The sequence below is a fragment of the Eleutherodactylus coqui genome, chromosome 10 (assembly GCF_035609145.1).
Source record: "Eleutherodactylus coqui strain aEleCoq1 chromosome 10, aEleCoq1.hap1, whole genome shotgun sequence".
NCBI classification, from domain to species: Eukaryota; Metazoa; Chordata; class Amphibia; order Anura; family Eleutherodactylidae; genus Eleutherodactylus; species Eleutherodactylus coqui.
Window position 1 is genome coordinate 72537309 of NC_089846.1, and position 25988 is coordinate 72563296.

The following is a 25988-nucleotide window of genomic DNA, read 5'->3' on the forward strand; positions in this document are numbered from 1 at the left end:
ACATTCCGTACGTAAAATTTGGACGCTAATTCTTTTGCTTATGTAATTGAATATTCGAGTTGGGACCCATTAGCTTTTCCTATTTATGACATAATCAATGCTTGTGCCAAATTTCACGTTTCTATGACACAGGAAAGTGAGAAAATTACATTCCGTACGTAAATTTGGACGCTAATTCTGTTGCGCATAGAATTGAATAATCGAGTTGGGACCCATTAGCTTTTCCTATTTATGACATAATCAATGCTTGTGCCAAGTTTCACGTTTCTATGACACCGGAAAGTGAGAAAATTACATTCCGTACATAAAATTTGGACGCTAATTCTTTTGCGCATAGAATTGAATAATCGAGTTGTAACCCATTAGCTTTTCCTATTTATGACACAATCAATGCTTGTGCCAAATTTCTCGTTTCTGTGACACCGGAAAGTGAGAAAATTACATTCCGTACGTAAAAGTTGGACGCTAATTCTTTTGTGCATAGAATTCGATAATCGAGTTGGAATCCATTAGCTTTTCCTATTTATGACATAATCAATGCTTGTGCCAAATTTCACGTTTCTATGACACCGGAATGCGAGAAAATTACATTCCGTACATAAAATTTGGAAGCTAATTCTTTTGTACATAGAATTCGATAATCGAGTTGGAATCCATTAGCTTTTCCTATTTATGACATAATCAATGCTTCTGCCAAATTTCACGTTTCTATGACACCGGAATGTGAGAAAATTACATTCCGTACGTAAAATTTGGACGCTAATTCTTTTGTACATAGAATTCGATAATTGAGTTGGAATCCATTAGCTTTTCCTATTTATGACATAATCAATGCTTGTGCCAAATTTCACGTTTCTATGACACAGGAAAATGAAAAAATTACATTCCGTACGTAACATTTGGACGCTAATTCTTTTGCGCATAGAATTGAATAATCGAGTTGGGACCCATTAGATTTTCCTATTTATGACATAATCAATGCTCGTGCAAAGTTTCTCGTTTCTATGACACCGGAAAGTGAGAAAATTACATTCCTTACGTAAAATTTGGACGCTAATTCTATTGTGCATAGAATTTGATAAGCGAGTTAGAATCCATTAGCTTTTCCTATTTATGACATAATCAATGCTCGTGACAAATTTCACGTTTCTATGACACCGGAAAGTGAGGAAATTACATTCCGTACGTAAAATTTGGACGCTAATTCTTTTGCTTATGTAATTGAATATTCGAGTTGGGACCCATTAGCTTTTCCTATTTATGACATAATCAATGCTTGTGCCAAATTTCACGTTTCTATGACACAGGAAAGTGAGAAAATTACATTCCGTACATAAAATTTGGACGCTAATTCTTTTGCGCGTAGAATTGAATAATCGAGTTGGGACCCATTAGCTTTTCCTATTTATGACATAATCAATGCTCGTGCCAAATTTCACGTTTCTATGACACAGGAAAATGAAAAAATTACATTCCGTACGTAACATTTGGACGCTAATTCTTTTGCGCATAGAATTGAATAATCGAGTTGGGACCCATTAGATTTTCCTATTTATGACATAATCAATGCTCGTGCAAAGTTTCTCGTTTCTATGACACCGGAAAGTGAGAAAATTACATTCCGTACGTAAAAATTGGACCCTAATTCTTTTGCGCATAGAATTGAATAATCGAGCTGGGACCCATTAGCTTTTTCCTTTTTGTGACATAATCAATGCTCGTGCCAAATTTCACGTTTCTATGACACTGGAAAGTGAGAAAATTACATTCCGTACGTAAAATTTGGACGCTAATTCTTTTGTACATAGAATTGAATAATCGAGTTGGGACCCATTAGATTTTCCTATTTATGACATAATCAATGCTCGTGCCAAGTTTCACGTTTCTATGACACCGGAAAGTGAGAAAATTACATTCCGTACGTAAAATTTGGACGCTAATTCTATTGTGCATAGAATTTGATAAGCGAGTTAGAATCCATTAGCTTTTCCTATTTATGACATAATCAATGCTCGTGACAAATTTCACGTTTCTATGACACCGGAAAGTGAGGAAATTACATTCCGTACGTAAAATTTGGACGCTAATTCTTTTGCTCATGTAATAGAATAATCGAGTTGGGACCCATTAGCTTTTTCTATTTATGACATAATCAATGCTTGTGCCAAATTTCACGTTTCTATGACACAGGAAAGTGAGAAAATTACATTCCGTACGTAACATTTGGACGCTAATTCTTTTGCGCATAGAATTGAATAATCGAGTTGGGACCCATTAGATTTTCCTATTTATGACATAATCAATGCTCGTGCCAAGTTTCTCGTTTCTATGACACCGGAAAGTGAGAAAATTACATTCCGTACGTAAAATTTGGACGCTAATTCTTTTGCGCATAGAATTGAATAATCGAGTTGGGACCGATTAGCTTTTCCTATTTATGTCATAATCAATGCTCGTGCCAAATTTCACTTTTCTGTGACACCGGAAAGTGAAAAAATGACATTCCGTACGTAAAATTTGGACGCTAATTCTTTTGTGCATAGAATTCGATAATCGAGTTGGAATCCATTAGCTTTTCCTATTTATGACATAATCAATGCTTGTGCCAAATTTCACGTTTCTATGACACCGAATGTGAGAAAATTACATTCCGTACATAAAATTTGGACGCTAATTCTTTTGCTTATGTAATTGAATATTCGAGTTGGGACCCATTAGCTTTTCCTATTTATGACATAATCAATGCTTGTGCCAAATTTCACATTTCTATGACACAGGAAAGTGAGAAAATTACATTCCGTACGTAAAATTTGGACGCTAATTCTGTTGCGCATAGAATTGAATATTCGAGCTGGGACCCATTAGCTTTTCCTATTTATGACATAATCAATGCTCATGCCAAATTTCACTTTTCTATGACACCGGAAAGTGAGAAAATTACATTCCGTACGTAAAAGTTGGACGCTAATTCTTTTGTGCATAGAATTCGATAATCGAGTTGGAATCCATTAGCTTTTGCTATTTATGACATAATCAATGCTCGTGCCAAATTTCACGTTTCTATGACACCGGAATGTGAGAAAATTACATTCCGTACATAAAATTTGGACGCATATTCTTTTGCTCATGTAATTGAATATTCGAGCTGGGACCCATTAGCTTTTCCTATTTATGACATAATCAATGCTCGTGCCAAATTTCACGTTTCTATGACACTGGAAAGTGAGAAAATTACATTCCATGCATAAAATTTGGACGCTAATTCTTTTGCGCATAGAATTGAATATTTGAGTTGGGACCCATTAGCTTTTCCTATTAATGACATAATCAATGCTCGTGCTAAATTTCACGTTTCTATGACACCGGAAAGTGAGAAAATTACATTCCGTACATAAAAGTTTGACGCTAATTCTTTTGTGCATAGAATTCGATAATCGAGTTGTAATCCATTAGCTTTTCCTATTTATGACATAATCAATGCTCGTGCCAAATTTCACGTTTCTATGACACCGGAATGTGAGAAAATTACATTCTGTACGTAAAATTAGGACGCTAATTCTTTTGCGCATAGAATTGAATAATCGAGTTGGGACCCATTAGCTTTTCCTATTTATGACATAATCAATGCTCGTGCCAAATTTCACGTTTCTATGACACCGGAATGTGAGAAAATTACATTCTGTACGTAAAATTAGGACGCTAATTCTTTTGTGCATAGAATTCGATAATCGAGTTGGAATCCATTAGCTTTTGCTATTTATGACATAATCAATGCTCGTGCCAAATTTCACGTTTCTATGACACCGGAAAGTGACAAAATGACATTCCGTACTTAAAATTTGGACGCTAATTCTTTTGCGCATGTAATTGAATATTCGAGCTGGGACCCATTAGCTTTTCCTATTTATGACATAATCAATGCTCGTGCCAAATTTCACTTTTCTATGACACCGGAAAGTGAGAAAATTACATTCCGTACGTAAAAGTTGGAAGCTTATTCTTTTGTGCATAGAATTCGATAATCGAGTTGGAATCCATTAGCTTTTGCTATTTATGACATAATCAATGCTTGTGCCAAATTTCACGTTTCTATGACACCGGAATGTGAGAAAATTACATTCTGTACATAAAATTTGGACGCATATTCTTTTGCTCATGTAATTGAATATTCGAGCTGGGACCCATTAGCTTTTCCTATTTATGACATAATCAATGCTCGTGCCACATTTCATGTTTCTATGACACTGGAAAGTGAGAAAATTACATTCCGTACATAAAATTTGGACGCTAATTCTTTTGTACATAGAATTGAATAATTGAGTTGGGACCCATTAGATTTTCCTATTTATGACATAATCAATGCTCGTGCCAAGTTTCACGTTTCTATGACACCGGAAAGTGAAAAATTACATTCCGTACATAAAAGTTGGACGCTAATTCTTTTGTGCATAGAATTCGATAATCGAGTTGTAATCCATTAGCTTTTCCTATTTATGACATAATCAATGCTCGTGCCAAATTTCACGTTTCTATGACACCGGAATGTGAGAAAATTACATTCCGTACGTAAAATTTGGACGCTAATTCTTTTGCGCATAGAATTGAATAATCGAGTTGGGACCCATTAGCTTTTCCTATTTATGACATAATCAATGCTCGTGCCAAATTTCACGTTTCTATGACACCGGAAAGTGACAAAATGACATTCCGTACTTAAAATTTGGACGCTAATTCTTTTGCGCATGTAATTGAATCATCCAGTTTGGGACCCATTAGCTTTTCCTATTTATGACATAATCAATGCTCGTGCCAAATTTGACGTTTCTATGACACAGGAAAGAGAGAAAATTACATTCCGTACATAAAATTTGGACGCTAATTCTTTTGCTTATGTAATTGAATATTCGAGTTGGGACCCATTAGCTTTTCCTATTTATGACATAATCAATGCTTGTGCCAAATTTCACGTTTCTATGACACCGGAAAGTGAGAAAATTACATTCCGTACGTCAAAGTTGGACGCTAATTCTTTTGTGCATAGAATTCGATAATCGAGTTGGAATCCATTAGCTTTTGCTATTTATGACATAATCAATGCTCGTGCCAAATTTCACGTTTCTATGACACCAGAAAGTGACAAAATGACATTCCGTACTTAAAATTTGGACGCTAATTCTTTTGCGCATGTAATTGAATCATCAAGTTGGGACCCATTAGCTTTTCCTATTTATGACATAATCAATGCTCGTGCCAAATTTCACTTTTCTATGACACCGGAAAGTGAGAAAATTACATTCCGTACGTAAAAGTTGGACGCTTATTCTTTTGTGCATAGAATTCGATAATCGAGTTGGAATCCATTAGCTTTTGCTATTTATGACATAATCAATGCTTGTGCCAAATTTCACGTTTCTATGACACCGGAATGTGAGAAAATTACATTCCGTACATAAAATTTGGACGCATATTCTTTTGCTCATGTAATTGAATATTCGAGCTGGGACCCATTAGCTTTTCCTATTTATGACATAATCAATGCTCGTGCCAAATTTCATGTTTCTATGACACTGGAAAGTGAGAAAATTACATTCCGTACGTAAAATTTGGACGCTAATTCTTTTGTACATAGAATTGAATAATTGAGTTGGGACCCATTAGATTTTCCTATTTATGACATAATCAATGCTCGTGCCAAATTTCACGTTTCTATGACACCGGAATGTGAGAAAATTACATTCTGTACGTAAAATTAGGACGCTAATTCTTTTGCGCATAGAATTGAATAATCGAGTTGGGACCCATTAGCTTTTCCTATTTATGACATAATCAATGCTCGTGCCAAATTTCATGTTTCTATGACACCGGAAAGTGACAAAATGACATTCCGTCCTTAAAATTTGGACGCTAATTCTTTTGCGCATGTAATTGAATCATCGAGTTGGGACCCATTAGCTTTTCCTATTTATGACATAATCAATGCTCGTGCCAAATTTGACGTTTCTATGACACAGGAAAGTGAGAAAATTACATTCCGTACATAAAATTTGGACGCTAATTCTTTTGCGCATGTAATTGAATCAACAAGTTGGGACCCATTAGCTTTTCCTATTTATGACATAATCAATGCTCGTGCCAAATTTCACTTTTCTATGACACCGGAAAGTGAGAAAATTACATTCCGTACGTAAAAGTTGGACGCTTATTCTTTTGTGCATAGAATTCGATAATCGAGTTGGAATCCATTAGCTTTTGCTATTTATGACATAATCAATGCTTGTGCCAAATTTCACGTTTCTATGACACCGGAATGTGAGAAAATTACATTCTGTACATAAAATTTGGACGCATATTCTTTTGCTCATGTAATTGAATATTCGAGCTGGGACCCATTAGCTTTTCCTATTTATGACATAATCAATGCTCGTACCAAATTTCATGTTTCTATGACACTGGAAAGTGAGAAAATTACATTCCGTACATAAAATTTGGACGCTAATTCTTTTGTACATAGAATTGAATAATTGAGTTGGGACCCATTAGATTTTCCTATTTATGACGTAATCAATGCTTGTGCCAAGTTTCACGTTTCTGTGACACCGGAAAGTGAGAAAATTACATGCCGTACGTAAAAGTTGGACGCTTATTCTTTTGTGCATAGAATTCGATACTCGAGTTGGAATCCATTAGCTTTTCCTATTTATGACATAATCAATGCTTGTGCCAAATTTCACGTTTCTATGACACCGGTATGCGAGAAAATTACATTCCGTACGTAAAATTTGGACGCTAATTCTTTTGCGCATAGAATTGAATAATCGAGTTGGGACCCATTAGCTTTTCCTATTCATGACATAATCAATGCTCGTGCCAAATTTGACGTTTCTATGACACAGGAAATGAGAAAATTACATTCCGTACATAAAATTTGGACGCTAATTCTTTTGCTTATGTAATTGAATATTCGAGTTGGGACCCATTAGCTTTTCCTATTTATGACATAATCAATGCTTGTGCCAAATTTCACGTTTCTATGACACCGGAATGTGAGAAAATTACATTCCGTACATAAAATTTGGACGCATATTCTTTTGCTCATGTAATTGAATAATCGAGCTGGGACCCATTAGCTTTTCCTATTTATGACATAATCAATGCTTGTGCCAAATTTCATGTTTCTATGACACTGGAAAGTGAGAAAATTACATTCCGTACGTAAAATTTGGACGCTAATTCTTTTGTACATAGAATTGAATAATTGAGTTGGGACCCATTAGATTTTCCTATTTATGACATAATCAATGCTCGTGCCAAGTTTCACGTTTCTATGACACCGGAAAATGAGAAAATTACATTCCGTACATAAAAGTTGGACGCTAATTCTTTTGTGCATAGAATTCGATAATCGAGTTGTAATCCAATAGCTTTTCCTATTTATGACATAATCAATGCTCGTGCCAAATTTCACGTTTCTATGACACCGGAATGTGAGAAAATTACATTCCGTACGTAAAATTTGGACGCTAATTCTTTTGCGCATAGAATTGAATAATCGAGTTGGAACCCATTAGCTTTTCCTATTTATGACATAATCAATGCTCGTGCCAAATTTCACGTTTCTATGACACCGGAAAGTGACAAAATGACATTCCGTACGTAAAATTTGGACGCTAATTCTTTTGCGCATGTAATTGAATCATCGAGTTGGGACCCATTAGCTTTTCCTATTTATGACATAATCAATGCTCGTGCCAAATTTGACGTTTCTATGACACAGGAAAGAGAGAAAATTACATTCCGTACATAAAATTTGGACGCTAATTCTTTTGCTTATGTAATTAAATATTTGAGTTGGGACCCATTAGCTTTTCCTATTTATGACATAATCAATGCTTGTGCCAAATTTCACGTTTCTATGACACCGGAAAGTGAGAAAATTACATTCCGTACGTCAAAGTTGGACGCTAATTCTTTTGTGCATAGAATTCGATAATCGAGTTGGAATCCATTAGCTTTTGCTATTTATGACATAATCAATGCTCGTGCCAAATTTCACGTTTCTATGACACCGGAAAGTGACAAAATGACATTCCGTACTAAAAATTTGGACGCTAATTCTTTTGCGCATGTAATTGAATCATCAAGTTGGGACCCATTAGCTTTTCCTATTTATGACAATCAATGCTCGTGCCAAATTTCACTTTTCTATGACACCGGAAATTGAGAAAATTACATTCCGTACGTAAAAGTTGGACGCTTATTCTTTTGTGCATAGAATTCGATAATCGAGTTGGAATCCATTAGCTTTTGCTATTTATGACATAATCAATGCTTGTGCCAAATTTCACGTTTCTATGACACCGGAATGTGAGAAAATTACATTCCGTACTTAAAATTTGGACGCTAATTCTTTTGCGCATGTAATTGAATCATCGAGTTGGGACCCATTAGCTTTTCCTATTTATGACATAATCAATGCTCGTGCCAAATTTCACGTTTCTATGACACAGGAAAGTGAGAAAATTACATTCCGTACGTAAAATTTGGACGCTAATTCTGTTGGGCATAGAATTGAATAATCGAGTTGGGACCCATTAGCTTTTCCTATTTATGACATAATAAATGCTCGTGCCAAGTTTCACGTTTCTAGGACACCGGAAAGTGAGAAAATTACATTCCGTACGTAAAATTTGGACGCTAATTCTTTTGCGCATAGAATTGAATAATCGAGTTGGGACCCATTAGCTTTTCCTATTTATGACACAATCAATGCTTGTGCCAAATTTCACTTTTCTGTGACACCGGAAAGTGAGAAAATTATATTCCGTACGTAAAAGTTGGACGCTTATTCTTTTGTGCATAGAATTCGATACTCGAGTTGGAATCCATTAGCTTTTCCTATTTATGACATAATCAATGCTTGTGCCAAATTTCACGTTTCTATGACATCGGTATGCGAGAAAATTACATTCCGTACGTAAAATTTGGACGCTAATTCTTTTGCGCATGTAATTGAATCATCGAGTTGTAATCCATTAGCTTTTCCTATTTATGACATAATCAATGCTCGTGCCAAATTTCACTTTTCTATGACACAGGAAAGTGAGAAAATTACATTCCGTACGTAAAATTTGGACGCTAATTCTGTTGCGCATAGAATTGAATAATCGAGTTGGGACCCATTAGCTTTTCCTATTTATGACATAATCAATGCTCGTGCCAAGTTTCACGTTTCTATGACACCGGAAAGTGAGAAAATTACATTCCGTACGTAAAATTTGGACGCTAATTCTTTTGCGCATAGAATTGAATAATCGAGTTGGGACCCATTAGCTTTTCCTATTCATGACATAATCAATGCTCGTGTCAAATTTGACGTTTCTATGACACAGGAAAGTGAGAAAATTACATTCCGTACATAAAATTTGGACGCTAATTCTTTTGCGCATGTAATTGAATCATCAAGTTGGGACCCATTAGCTTTTCCTATTTATGACAATCAATGCTCGTGCCAAATTTCACTTTTCTATGACACCGGAAAGTGAGAAAATTACATTCCGTACGTAAAAGTTGGACGCTTATTCTTTTGTGCATAGAATTCGATAATCGAGTTGGAATCCATTAGCTTTTGCTATTCATGACATAATCAATGCTTGTGCCAAATTTCACGTTTCTATGACACCGGAATGTGAGAAAATTACATTCCGTACATAAAATTTGGACGCATATTCTTTTGCTCATGTAATTGAATATTCAAGCTGGGACCCATTAGCTTTTCCTATTTATGACATAATCAATGCTCGTGCCAAATTTCACGTTTCTATGACACCGGAATGTGAGAAAATTACATTCCGTACGTAAAATTAGGACGCTAATTCTTTTGCGCATAGAATTGAATAATCGAGTTGGGACCCATTAGCTTTTCCTATTTATGACATAATCAATGCTCGTGCCAAATTTCACGTTTCTATGACACAGGAAAGTGAGAAAATTACATTCCGTACGTAAAATTTGGACGCTAATTCTGTTGCGCATAGAATTGAATAATCGAGTTGGGACCCATTAGCTTTTCCTATTTATGACATAATCAATGCTCGTGCCAAATTTCACGTTTCTATGACACCGGAATGTGAGAAAATTACATTCCGTACTTAAAATTTGGACGCTAATTCTTTTGCGCATGTAATTGAATCATCGAGTTGGGACCCATTAGCTTTTCCTATTTATGACATAATCAATGCTCGTGCCAAATTTGACGTTTCTATGACACAGGAAAGAGAGAAAATTACATTCCGTACATAAAATTTGGACGCTAATTCTTTTGCGCATGTAATTGAATCATCAAGTTGGGACCCATTAGCTTTTCCTATTTATGACATAATCAATGCTCGTGCGAAATTTCACTTTTCTATGACACCGGAAAGTGAGAAAATTACATTCCGTACGTAAAAGTTGGACGCTTATTCTTTTGTGCATAGAATTCGATAATCGAGTTGGAATCCATTAGCTTTTGCTATTTATGACATAATCAATGCTTGTGCCAAATTTCACGTTTCTATGACACCGGAATGTGAGAAAATTACATTCCGTACATAAAATTTGGACGCATATTCTTTTGCTCATGTAATTGAATATTCGAGCTGGGACCCATTAGCTTTTCCTATTTATGACATAATCAATGCTCGTGCCAAATTTCATGTTTCTATGACACTGGAAAGTGAGAAAATTACATTCCGTACGTAAAATTTGGACGCTAATTCTTTTGTACATAGAATTGAATAATTGAGTTGGGACCCATTAGATTTTCCTATTTATGACATAATCAATGCTCGTGCCAAATTTCACGTTTCTATGACACCGGAATGTGAGAAAATTACATTCCGTACGTAAAATTAGGACGCTAATTCTTTTGCGCATAGAATTGAATAATCGAGTTGGGACCCATTAGCTTTTCCTATTTATGACATAATCAATGCTCGTGCCAAATTTCACGTTTCTATGACACCGGAAAGTGACAAAATGACATTCCGTCCTTAAAATTTGGACGCTAATTCTTTTGCGCATGTAATTGAATCATCGAGTTGGGACCCATTAGCTTTTCCTATTTATGACATAATCAATGCTCGTGCCAAATTTCACGTTTCTATGACACAGGAAAGTGAGAAAATTACATTCCGTACGTAAAATTTGGACGCTAATTCTGTTGCGCATAGAATTGAATAATCGAGTTGGGACCCATTAGCTTTTCCTATTTATGACATAATCAATGCTCGTGCCAAGTTTCACGTTTCTATGACACCGGAAAGTGAGAAAATTACATTCCGTACGTAAAATTTGGACGCTAATTCTTTTGCTTATGTAATTGAATATTGGAGTTGGGACCCATTAGCTTTTCCTATTTATGACATAATCAATGCTTGTGCCAAATTTCACGTTTCTATGACACCGGAATGTGAGAAAATTACATTCCGTACATAAAATTTGGACGCATATTCTTTTGCTCATGTAATTGAATATTCGAGCAGGGACCCATTAGCTTTTCCTATTTATGACATAATCAATGCTCGTGCCAAATTTCATGTTTCTATGACACTGGAAAGTGAGAAAATTACATTCCGTACGTAAAATTTGGACGCTAATTCTTTTGTACATAGAATTGAATAATTGAGTTGGGACCCATTAGATTTTCCTATTTATGACATAATCAATGCTCGTGCCAAGTTTCACGTTTCTATGACACCGGAAAGTGAGAAAATTACATTCCGTACATAAAAGTTGGACGCTAATTCTTTTGTGCATAGAATTCGATAATCGAGTTGTAATCCATTAGCTTTTCCTATTTATGACATAATCAATGCTCGTGCCAAATTTCACGTTTCTATGACACCGGAATGTGAGAAAATTACATTCCGTACTTAAAATTTGGACGCTAATTCTTTTGCGCATGTAATTGAATAATCGAGTTGGGACCCATTAGCTTTTCCTATTTATGACATAATCAATGCTCGTGCCAAATTTCACGTTTCTATGACACAGGAAAGTGAGAAAATTACATTCCGTACGTAAAATTTGGACGCTAATTCTGTTGCGCATAGAATTGAATAATCGAGTTGGGACCCATTAGCTTTTCCTATTTATGACATAATCAATGCTCGTGCCAAGTTTCACGTTTCTATGACACCGGAAAGTGAGAAAATTACATTCCGTACGTAAAATTTGGACGCTAATTCTTTTGCGCATAGAATTGAATAATCGAGTTGGGACCCATTAGCTTTTCCTATTCATGACATAATCAATGCTCGTGCCAAATTTGACGTTTCTATGACACAGGAAAGTGAGAAAATTACATTCCGTACATAAAATTTGGACGCTAATTCTTTTGCTTATGTAATTGAATATTCGAGTTGGGACCCATTAGCTTTTCCTATTTATGACATAATCAATGCTTGTGCCAAATTTCACGTTTCTATGACACCGGAATGTGAGAAAATTACATTCCGTACATAAAATTTGGACGTATATTCCTTTGCTCATGTAATTGAATATTCGAGTTGGGACCCATTAGCTTTTCCTATTTATGACATAATCAATGCTCGTGCCAAATTTCATGTTTCTATGACACTGGAAAGTGAGAAAATTACATTCCGTACGTAAAATTTGGACGCTAATTCTTTTGTACATAGAATTGAATAATTGAGTTGGGACCCATTAGATTTTCCTATTTATGACATAATCAATGCTCGTGCCAAGTTTCACGTTTCTATGACACCGGAAAGTGAGAAAATTACATTCCGTACATAAAAGTTGGACGCTAATTCTTTTGTGCATAGAATTCGATAATCGAGTTGTAATCCATTAGCTTTTCCTATTTATGACATAATCAATGCTCGTGCCAAATTTCACGTTTCTATGACACCGGAATGTGAGAAAATTACATTCCGTACTTAAAATTTGGACGCTAATTCTTTTGCGCATGTAATTGAATCATCGAGTTGGGACCCATTAGCTTTTCCTATTTATGACATAATCAATGCTCGTGCCAAATTTCACGTTTCTATGACACAGGAAAGTGAGAAAATTACATTCCGTACGTAAAATTTGGACGCTAATTCTGTTGCGCATAGAATTGAATAATCGAGTTGGGACCCATTAGCTTTTCCTATTTATGACATAATCAATGCTCGTGCCAAGTTTCACGTTTCTATGACACCGGAAAGTGAGAAAATTACATTCCGTACGTAAAATTTGGACGCTAATTCTGTTGCGCATAGAATTGAATAATCGAGTTGGGACCCATTAGCTTTTCCTATTTATGACATAATCAATGCTCGTGCCAAGTTTCACGTTTCTATGACACCGGAAAGTGAGAAAATTACATTCCGTACGTAAAAGTTGGACGCTTATTCTTTTGTGCATAGAATTCGATAATCGAGTTGGAATCCATAAGCTTTTGCTATTTATGACATAATCAATGCTTGTGCCAAATTTCACGTTTCTATGACACCGGAATGTGAGAAAATTACATTCCGTACATAAAATTTGGACGCATATTCTTTTGCTCATGTAATTGAATATTCGAGCTGGGACCCATTAGCTTTTCCTATTTATGACATAATCAATGCTCGTGCCAAATTTCATGTTTCTATGACACTGGAAAGTGAGAAAATTACATTCCGTACGTAAAATTTGGACGCTAATTCTTTTGTACATAGAATTGAATAATTGAGTTGGGACCCATTAGATTTTCCTATTTATGACATAATCAATGCTCGTGCCAAATTTCATGTTTCTATGACACTGGAAAGTGAGAAAATTACATTCCGTACGTAAAATTTGGACGCTAATTCTTTTGTACATAGAATTGAATAATTGAGTTGGGACCCATTAGATTTTCCTATTTATGACATAATCAATGCTCGTGCCAAATTTCACGTTTCTATGACACCGGAATGTGAGAAAATTACATTCCGTACGTAAAATTAGGACGCTAATTCTTTTGCGCATAGAATTGAATAATCGAGTTGGGACACATTAGCTTTTCCTATTTATGACATAATCAATGCTCGTGCCAAATTTCACGTTTCTATGACACCGGAAAGTGACAAAATGACATTCCGTAATTAAAATTTGGACGCTAATTCTTCTGCGCATGTAATTGAATCATCGAGTTGGGACCCATTAGCTTTTCCTATTTATGACATAATCAATGCTCGTGCCAAATTTCACGTTTCTATGACACAGGAAAGTGAGAAAATTACATTCCGTACGTAAAATTTGGACGCTAATTCTGTTGCGCATAGAATTGAATAATCGAGTTGGGACCCATTAGCTTTTCCTATTTATGACATAATCAATGCTCGTGCCAAGTTTCACGTTTCTATGACACCGGAAAGTGAGAAAATTACATTCCGTACGTAAAATTTGGACGCTAATTCTTTTGCGCATAGAATTGAATAATCGAGTTGGGACCCATTAGCTTTTCCTATTCATGACATAATCAATGCTCGTGCCAAATTTGACGTTTCTATGACACAGGAAAGTGAGAAAATTACATTCCGTACATAAAATTTGGACGCTAATTCTTTTGCGCATGTAATTGAATCATCAAGTTGGGACCCATTAGCTTTTCCTATTTATGACAATCAATGCTCGTGCCAAATTTCACTTTTCTATGACACCGGAAAGTGAGAAAATTACATTCCGTACGTAAAAGTTGGACGCTTATTCTTCTGTGCATAGAATTCGATAATCGAGTTGGAATCCATTAGCTTTTGCTATTTATGACATAATCAATGCTTGTGCCAAATTTCACGTTTCTATGACACCGGAATGTGAGAAAATTACATTCCGTACATAAAATTTGGACGCATATTCTTTTGCTCATGTAATTGAATATTCGAGCTGGGACCCATTAGCTTTTCCTATTTATGACATAATCAATGCTCGTGCCAAATTTCATGTCTCTATGACACTGGAATGTGAGAAAATTACATTCCGTACGTAAAATTTGGACGCTAATTCTTTTGCGCATAGAATTGAATAATCGAGTTGGGACCCATTAGCTTTTCCTATTTATGACATAATCAATGCTCGTGCCAAATTTCACGTTTCTATGACACCGGAAAGTGACAAAATGACATTCCGTCCTTAAAATTTGGACGCTAATTCTTTTGCGCATGTAATTGAATCATCGAGTTGGGACCCATTAGCTTTTCCTATTTATGACATAATCAATGCTCGTGCCAAGTTTCACGTTTCTATGACACAGGAAAGTGAGAAAATTACATTCCGTACGTAAAATTTGGACGCTAATTCTGTTGCGCATAGAATTGAATAATCGAGTTGGGACCCATTAGCTTTTCCTATTTATGACATAATCAATGCTCGTGCCAAGTTTCACGTTTCTATGACACCGGAAAGTGAGAAAATTACATTCCGTACGTAAAATTTGGACGCTAATTCTTTTGCGCATAGAATTGAATAATCGAGTTGGGACCCATTAGCTTTTCCTATTTATGACACAATCAATGCTTGTGCCAAATTTCACTTTTCTGTGACACCGGAAAGTGAGAAAATTACATTCCGTACGTAAAAGTTGGACGCTTATTCTTTTGTGCATAGAATTCGATACTCGAGTTGGAATCCATTAGCTTTTCCTATTTATGACATAATCAATGCTTGTGCCAAATTTCACGTTTCTATGACATCGGTATGCGAGAAAATTACATTCCGTACGTAAAATTTGGACGCTAATTCTTTTGCGCATGTAATTGAATCATCGAGTTGTAATCCATTAGCTTTTCCTATTTATGACATAATCAATGCTCGTGCCAAATTTCACGTTTCTATGACACAGGAAAGTGAGAAAATTACATTCCGTACGTAAAATTTGGACGCTAATTCTGTTGCGCATAGAATTGAATAATCGAGTTGGGACCCATTAGCTTTTCCTATTTATGACATAATCAATGCTCGTGCCAAGTTTCACGTTTCTATGACACCGGAAAGTGAGAAAATTACATTCCGTACGTAAAATTTGGACGCTAATTCTTTTGCGCATAGAATTGAATAATCGAGTTGGGACCCATTAGCTTTTCCTATTCATGACATAATCAATGCTCGTGCCAAATTTGACGTTTCTATGACACAGGAAAGTGAGAAAATTACATTCCGTACATAAAATTTGGACGCTAATTCTTTTGCGCATGTAATTGAATCATCAAGTTGGGACCCATTAGCTTTTCCTATTTATGACAATCAATGCTCGTGCCAAATTTCACTTTTCTATGACACCGGAAAGTGAGAAAATTACATTCCGTACGTAAAAGTTGGACGCTTATTCTTTTGTGCATAGAATTCGATAATCGAGTTGGAATCCATTAGCTTTTGCTATTTATGACATAATCAATGCTTGTGCCAAATTTCACGTTTCTATGACACCGGAATGTGAGAAAATTACATTCCGTACATAAAATTTGGACGCATATTCTTTTGCTCATGTAATTGAATATTCGAGCTGGGACCCATTAGCTTTTCCTATTTATGACATAATCAATGCTCGTGCCAAATTTCATGTTTCTATGACACTGGAAAGTGAGAAAATTACATTCCGTACGTAAAATTTGGACGCTAATTCTTTTGTACATAGAATTGAATAATTGAGTTGGGACCCATTAGATTTTCCTATTTATGACATAATCAATGCTCGTGCCAAGTTTCACGTTTCTATGACACCGGAAAGTGAGAAAATTACATTCCGTACATAAAAGTTGGACGTTAATTCTTTTGTGCATAGAATTCGATAATCGAGTTGTAATCCATTAGCTTTTCCTATTTATGACATAATCAATGCTCGTGCCAAATTTCACGTTTCTATGACACCGGAATGTGAGAAAATTACATTCCGTACTTAAAATTTGGACGCTAATTCTTTTGCGCATGTAATTGAATCATCGAGTTGGGACCCATTAGCTTTTCCTATTTATGACATAATCAATGCTCGTGCCAAATTTCACGATTCTATGACACAGGAAAGTGAGAAAATTACATTCCGTACGTAAAATTTGGACGCTAATTCTTTTGCGCATAGAATTGAATAATCGAGTTGGGACCCATTAGCTTTTCCTATTCATGACATAATCAATGCTCGTGCCAAATTTGACGTTTCTATGACACAGGAAAGTGAGAAAATTACATTCCGTACATAAAATTTGGACGCTAATTCTTTTGCGCATGTTTTGAATCATCAAGTTGGGACCCATTAGCTTTTCCTATTTATGACAATCAATGCTCGTGCCAAATTTCACTTTTCTATGACACCGGAAAGTGAGAAAATTACATTCCGTACGTAAAAGTTGGACGCTTATTCTTTTGTGCATAGAATTCGATAATCGAGTTGGAATCCATTAGCTTTTGCTATTTATGACATAATCAATGCTTGTGCCAAATTTCACGTTTCTATGACACCGGAATGTGAGAAAATTACATTCCGTACATAAAATTTGGACGCATATTCTTTTGCTCATGTAATTGAATATTCGAGCTGGGACCCATTAGCTTTTCCTATTTATGACATAATCAATGCTCGTGCCAAATTTCATGTTTCTATGACACCGGAAAGTGAGAAAATTACATTCCGTACGTAAAATTTGGACGCTAATTCTTTTGCGCATAGAATTGAATAATCGAGTTGGGACCCATTAGCTTTTCCTATTCATGACATAATCAATGCTCGTGCCAAAATTTGACGTTTCTATGACACAGGAAAGTGAGAAAATTACATTCCGTACATAAAATTTGGACGCTAATTCTTTTGCTTATGTAATTGAATATTCGAGTTGGGACCCATTAGCTTTTCCTATTTATGACATAATCAATGCTTGTGCCAAATTTCACGTTTCTATGACACCGGAATGTGAGAAAATTACATTCCGTACATAAAATTTGGACGCATATTCCTTTGCTCATCTAATTGAATATTCGAGCTGGGACCCATTAGCTTTTCCTATTTATGACATAATCAATGCTTGTGCCAAATTTCATGTTTCTATGACACTGGAAAGTGAGAAAATTACATTCCGTACGTAAAATTTGGACGCTAATTCTTTTGTACATAGAATTGAATAATTGAGTTGGGACCCATTAGATTTTCCTATTTATGACATAATCAATGCTCGTGCCAAGTTTCACGTTTCTATGACACCGGAAAGTGAGAAAATTACATTCCGTACATAAAAGTTGGACGTTAATTCTTTTGTGCATAGAATTCGATAATCGAGTTGTAATCCATTAGCTTTTCCTATTTATGACATAATCAATGCTCGTGCCAAATTTCACGTTTCTATGACACCGGAATGTGAGAAAATTACATTCCGTACTTAAAATTTGGACGCTAATTCTTTTGCGCATGTAATTGAATCATCGAGTTGGGACCCATTAGCTTTTCCTATTTATGACATAATCAATGCTCGTGCCAAATTTCACGTTTCTATGACACAGGAAAGTGAGAAAATTACATTCCGTACGTAAAATTTGGACGCTAATTCTGTTGCGCATAGAATTGAATAATCGAGTTGGGACCCATTAGCTTTTCCTATTTATGACATAATCAATGCTCGTGCCAAGTTTCACGTTTCTATGACACCGGAAAGTGAGAAAATTACATTCCGTACGTAAAATTTGGACGCTAATTCTTTTGCGCATAGAATTGAATAATCGAGTTGGGACCCATTAGCTTTTCCTATTCATGACATAATCAATGCTCGTGCCAAATTTGACGTTTCTATGACACAGGAACGTGAGAAAATTACATTCCGTACATAAAATTTGGACGCTAATTCTTTTGCGCATGTAATTGAATCATCAAGTTGGGACCCATTAGCTTTTCCTATTTATGACAATCAATGCTCGTGCCAAATTTCACTTTTCTATGACACCGGAAAGTGAGAAAATTACATTCCGTACGTAAAAGTTGGACGCTTATTCTTCTGTGCATAGAATTCGATAATCGAGTTGGAATCCATTAGCTTTTGCTATTTATGACATAATCAATGCTTGTGCCAAATTTCACGTTTCTATGACACCGGAATGTGAGAAAATTACATTCCGTGCATAAAATTTGGACGCATATTCTTTTGCTCATGTAATTGAATATTCGAGCTGGGACCCATTAGCTTTTCCTATTTATGACATAATCAATGCTCGTGCCAAATTTCATGTTTCTATGACACTGGAATGTGAGAAAATTACATTCCGTACGTAAAATTTGGACGCTAATTCTTTTGCGCATAGAATTGAATAATCGAGTTGGGACCCATTAGCTTTTCCTATTTATGACATAATCAATGCTCGTGCCAAATTTCACGTTTCTATGACACCGGAAAGTGACAAAATGACATTCCGTCCTTAAAATTTGGACGCTAATTCTTTTGCGCATGTAATTGAATCATCGAGTTGGGACCCATTAGCTTTTCCTATTTATGACATAATCAATGCTCGTGCCAAGTTTCACGTTTCTATGACACAGGAAAGTGAGAAAATTACATTCCGTACGTAAAATTTGGACGCTAATTCTGTTGCGCATAGAATTGAATAATCGAGTTGGGACCCATTAGCTTTTCCTATTTATGACATAATCAATGCTCGTGCCAAGTTTCACGTTTCTATGACACCGGAAAGTGAGAAAATTACATTCCGTACGTAAAATTTGGACGCTAATTCTTTTGCGCATAGAATTGAATAATCGAGTTGGGACCCATTAGCTTTTCCTATTTATGACACAATCAATGCTTGTGCCAAATTTCACTTTTCTGTGACACCGGAAAGTGAGAAAATTACATTCCGTACGTAAAAGTTGGACGCTTATTCTTTTGTGCATAGAATTCGATACTCGAGTTGGAATCCATTAGCTTTTCCTTTTTATGACATAATCAATGCTTGTGCCAAATTTCACGTTTCTATGACATCGGTATGCGAGAAAATTACATTCCGTACGTAAAATTTGGACGCTAATTCTTTTGCGCATGTAATTGAATCATCGAGTTGTAATCCATTAGCTTTTCCTATTTATGACATAATCAATGCTCGTGCCAAATTTCACGTTTCTATGACACAGGAAAGTGAGAAAATTACATTCCGTACGTAAAATTTGGACGCTAATTCTGTTGCGCATAGAATTGAATAATCGAGTTGGGACCCATTAGCTTTTCCTATTTATGACATAATCAATGCTCGTGCCAAGTTTCACGTTTCTATGACACCGGAAAGTGAGAAAATTACATTCCGTACGTAAAATTTGGACGCTAATTCTTTTGCGCATAGAATTGAATAATCGAGTTGGGACCCATTAGCTTTTCCTATTCATGACATAATCAATGCTCGTGCCAAATTTGACGTTTCTATGACACAGGAAAGTGAGAAAATTACATTCCGTACATAAAATTTGGACGCTAATTCTTTTGCGCATGTAATTGAATCATCAAGTTGGGACCCATTAGCTTTTCCTATTTATGACAATCAATGCTCGTGCCAAATTTCACTTTTCTATGACACCGGAAAGTGAGAAAATTACATTCCGTACGTAAAAGTTGGACGCTTATTCTTTTGTGCATAGAATTCGATAATCGAGTTGGAATCCATTAGCTTTTGCTATTTATGACATAATCAATGCTTGTGCCAAATTTCACGTTTCTATGACACCGGAATGTGAGAAAATTACATTCCGTACATAAAATTTGGACGCATATTCTTTTGCTCATGTAATTGAATATTCGAGCTGGGACCCATTAGCTTTTCCTATTTATGACATAATCAATGCTCGTGCCAAATTTCATGTTTCTATGACACCGGAAAGTGAGAAAATTACATTCCGTACGTAAAATTTGGACGCTAATTCTTTTGCGCATAGAATTGAATAATCGAGTTGGGACCCATTAGCTTTTCCTATTCATGACATAATCAATGCTCGTGCCAAATTTGACGTTTCTATGACACAGGAAAGTGAGAAAATTACATTCCGTACATAAAATTTGGACGCTAATTCTTTTGCTTATGTAATTGAATATTCGAGTTGGGACCCATTAGCTTTTCCTATTTATGACATAATCAATGCTTGTGCCAAATTTCACGTTTCTATGACACCGGAATGTGAGAAAATTACATTCCGTACATAAAATTTGGACGCATATTCCTTTGCTCATGTAATTGAATATTCGAGCTGGGACCCATTAGCTTTTCCTATTTATGACATAATCAATGCTTGTGCCAAATTTCATGTTTCTATGACACTGGAAAGTGAGAAAATTACATTCCGTACGTAAAATTTGGACGCTAATTCTTTTGTACATAGAATTGAATAATTGAGTTGGGACCCATTAGATTTTCCTATTTATGACATAATCAATGCTCGTGCCAAGTTTCACGTTTCTTTCACACCGGAAAGTGAGAAAATTACATTCCGTACATAAAAGTTGGACGTTAATTCTTTTGTGCATAGAATTCGATAATCGAGTTGTAATCCATTAGCTTTTCCTATTTATGACATAATCAATGCTCGTGCCAAATTTCACGTTTCTATGACACCGGAAAGTGACAAAATGACATTCCGTAATTAAAATTTGGACGCTAATTCTTTTGCGCATGTAATTGAATCATCGAGTTGGGACCCATTAGCTTTTCCTATTTATGACATAATCAATGCTCGTGCCAAATTTCACGATTCTATGACACAGGAAAGTGAGAAAATTACATTCCGTACGTAAAATTTGGACGCTAATTCTTTTGCGCATAGAATTGAATAATCGAGTTGGGACCCATTAGCTTTTCCTATTCATGACATAATCAATGCTCGTGCCAAATTTGACGTTTCTATGACACAGGAAAGTGAGAAAATTACATTCCGTACATAAAATTTGGACGCTAATTCTTTTGCGCATGTTTTGAATCATCAAGTTGGGACCCATTAGCTTTTCCTATTTATGACAATCAATGCTCGTGCCAAATTTCACTTTTCTATGACACCGGAAAGTGAGAAAATTACATTCCGTACGTAAAAGTTGGACGCTTATTCTTTTGTGCATAGAATTCGATAATCGAGTTGGAATCCATTAGCTTTTGCTATTTATGACATAATCAATGCTTGTGCCAAATTTCACGTTTCTATGACACCGGAATGTGAGAAAATTACATTCCGTACATAAAATTTGGACGCATATTCTTTTGCTCATGTAATTGAATATTCGAGCTGGGACCCATTAGCTTTTCCTATTTATGACATAATCAATGCTCGTGCCAAATTTCATGTTTCTATGACACCGGAAAGTGAGAAAATTACATTCCGTACGTAAAATTTGGACGCTAATTCTTTTGCGCATAGAATTGAATAATCGAGTTGGGACCCATTAGCTTTTCCTATTCATGACATAATCAATGCTCGTGCCAAATTTGACGTTTCTATGACACAGGAAAGTGAGAAAATTACATTCCGTACATAAAATTTGGACGCTAATTCTTTTGCTTATGTAATTGAATATTCGAGTTGGGACCCATTAGCTTTTCCTATTTATGACATAATCAATGCTTGTGCCAAATTTCACGTTTCTATGACACCGGAATGTGAGAAAATTACATTCCGTACATAAAATTTGGACGCATATTCCTTTGCTCATGTAATTGAATATTCGAGCTGGGACCCATTAGCTTTTCCTATTTATGACATAATCAATGCTTGTGCCAAATTTCATGTTTCTATGACACTGGAAAGTGAGAAAATTACATTCCGTACGTAAAATTTGGACGCTAATTCTTTTGTACATAGAATTGAATAATTGAGTTGGGACCCATTAGATTTTCCTATTTATGACATAATCAATGCTCGTGCCAAGTTTCACGTTTCTATGACACCGGAAAGTGAGAAAATTACATTCCGTACATAAAAGTTGGACGTTAATTCTTTTGTGCATAGAATTCGATAATCGAGTTGTAATCCATTAGCTTTTCCTATTTATGACATAATCAATGCTCGTGCCAAATTTCACGTTTCTATGACACCGGAATGTGAGAAAATTACATTCCGTACTTAAAATTTGGACGCTAATTCTTTTGCGCATGTAATTGAATCATCGAGTTGGGACCCATTAGCTTTTCCTATTTATGACATAATCAATGCTCGTGCCAAATTTCACGTTTCTATGACACAGGAAAGTGAGAAAATTACATTCCGTACGTAAAATTTGGACGCTAATTCTGTTGCGCATAGAATTGAATAATCGAGTTGGGACCCATTAGCTTTTCCTATTTATGACATAATCAATGCTCGTGCCAAGTTTCACGTTTCTATGACACCGGAAAGTGAGAAAATTACATTCCGTACGTAAAAGTTGGACGCTTATTCTTTTGTGCATAGAATTCGATAATCGAGTTGGAATCCATTAGCTTTTGCTATTTATGACATAATCAATGCTTGTGCCAAATTTCACGTTTCTATGACACCGGAATGTGAGAAAATTACATTCCGTACATAAAATTTGGACGCATATTCTTTTGCTCATGTAATTGAATATTCGAGCTGGGACCCATTAGCTTTTCCTATTTATGACATAATCAATGCTCGTGCCAAATTTCATGTTTCTATGACACTGGAAAGTGAGAAAATTACATTCCGTACGTAAAATTTGGACGCTAATTCTTTTGTACATAGAATTGAATAATTGAGTTGGGACCCATTAGATTTTCCTATTTATGACATAATCAATGCTCGTGCCAAATTTCATGTTTCTATGACACTGGAAAGTGAGAAAATTACATTCCGTACGTAAAATTTGGACGCTAATTCTTTTGTACATAGAATTGAATAATTGAGTTGGGACCCATTAGATTTTCCTATTTATGACATAATCAATGCTCGTGCCAAATTTCACGTTTCTATGACACCGGAATGTGAGAAAATTACATTCCGTACGTAAAATTAGGACGCTAATTCTTTTGCGCATAGAATTGAATAATCGAGTTGGGACACATTAGCTTTTCCTATTTATGACATAATCAATGCTCGTGCCAAATTTCACGTTTCTATGACACCGGAAAGTGACAAAATGACATTCCGTCATTAAAATTTGGACGCTAATTCTTTTGCGCATGTAATTGAATCATCGAGTTGGGACCCATTAGCTTTTCCTATTTATGACATAATCAATGCTCGTGCCAAATTTCACGTTTCTATGACACAGGAAAGTGAGAAAATTACATTCCGTACGTAAAATTTGGACGCTAATTCTATTGCGCATAGAATTGAATAATCGAGTTGGGACCCATTAGCTTTTCCTATTTATGACATAATCAATGCTCGTGCCAAGTTTCACGTTTCTATGACACCGGAAAGTGAGAAAATTACATTCCGTACGTAAAATTTGGACGCTAATTCTTTTGCGCATAGAATTGAATAATCGAGTTGGGACCCATTAGCTCTTCTTATTCATGACATAATCAATGCTCGTGCCAAATTTGACGTTTCTATGACACAGGAAAGTGAGAAAATTACATTCCGTACATAAAATTTGGACGCTAATTCTTTTGCGCATGTAATTGAATCATCAAGTTGGGACCCATTAGCTTTTCCTATTTATGACAATCAATGCTCGTGCCAAATTTCACTTTTCTATGACACCGGAAAGTGAGAAAATTACATTCCGTACGTAAAAGTTGGACGCTTATTCTTCTGTGCATAGAATTCGATAATCGAGTTGGAATCCATTAGCTTTTGCTATTTATGACATAATCAATGCTTGTGCCAAATTTCACGTTTCTATGACACCGGAATGTGAGAAAATTACATTCCGTACATAAAATTTGGACGCATATTCTTTTGCTCATGTAATTGAATATTCGAGCTGGGACCCATTAGCTTTTCCTATTTATGACATAATCAATGCTCGTGCCAAATTTCATGTTTCTATGACACCGGAATGTGAGAAAATTACATTCCGTACGTAAAATTTGGACGCTAATTCTTTTGCGCATAGAATTGAATAATCGAGTTGGGACCCATTAGTTTTTCCTATTTATGACATAATCAATGCTCGTGCCAAATTTCACGTTTCTATGACACCGGAAAGTGACAAAATGACATTCCGTCCTTAAAATTTGGACGCTAATTCTTTTGCGCATGTAATTGAATCATCGAGTTGGGACCCATTAGCTTTTCCTATTTATGACATAATCAATGCTCGTGCCAAGTTTCACGTTTCTATGACACAGGAAAGTGAGAAAATTACATTCCGTACGTAAAATTTGGACGCTAATTCTGTTGCGCATAGAATTGAATAATCGAGTTGGGACCCATTAGCTTTTCCTATTTATGACATAATCAATGCTCGTGCCAAGTTTCATGTTTCTATGACACCGGAAAGTGAGAATTCCGTACGCAAAATTTGGACGCTAATTCTTTTGCGCATAGAATTGAATAATCGAGTTGGGACCCATTAGCTTTTCCTATTTATGACACAATCAATGCTTGTGCCAAATTTCACTTTTCTGTGACACCGGAAAGTGAGAAAATTACATTCCGTACGTAAAAGTTGGACGCTTATTCTTTTGTGCATAGAATTCGATACTCGAGTTGGAATCCATTAGCTTTTCCTATTTATGACATAATCAATGCTTGTGCCAAATTTCACGTTTCTATGACATCGGTATGCGAGAAAATTACATTCCGTACGTAAAATTTGGACGCTAATTCTTTTGCGCATGTAATTGAATCATCGAGTTGTAATCCATTAGCTTTTCCTATTTATGACATAATCAATGCTCGTGCCAAATTTCACGTTTATATGACACAGGAAAGTGAGAAAATTACATTCCGTACGTAAAATTTGGACGCTAATTCTGTTGCGCATAGAATTGAATAATCGAGTTGGGACCCATTAGCTTTTCCTATTTATGACATAATCAATGCTCGTGCCAAGTTTCACGTTTCTATGACACCGGAAAGTGAGAAA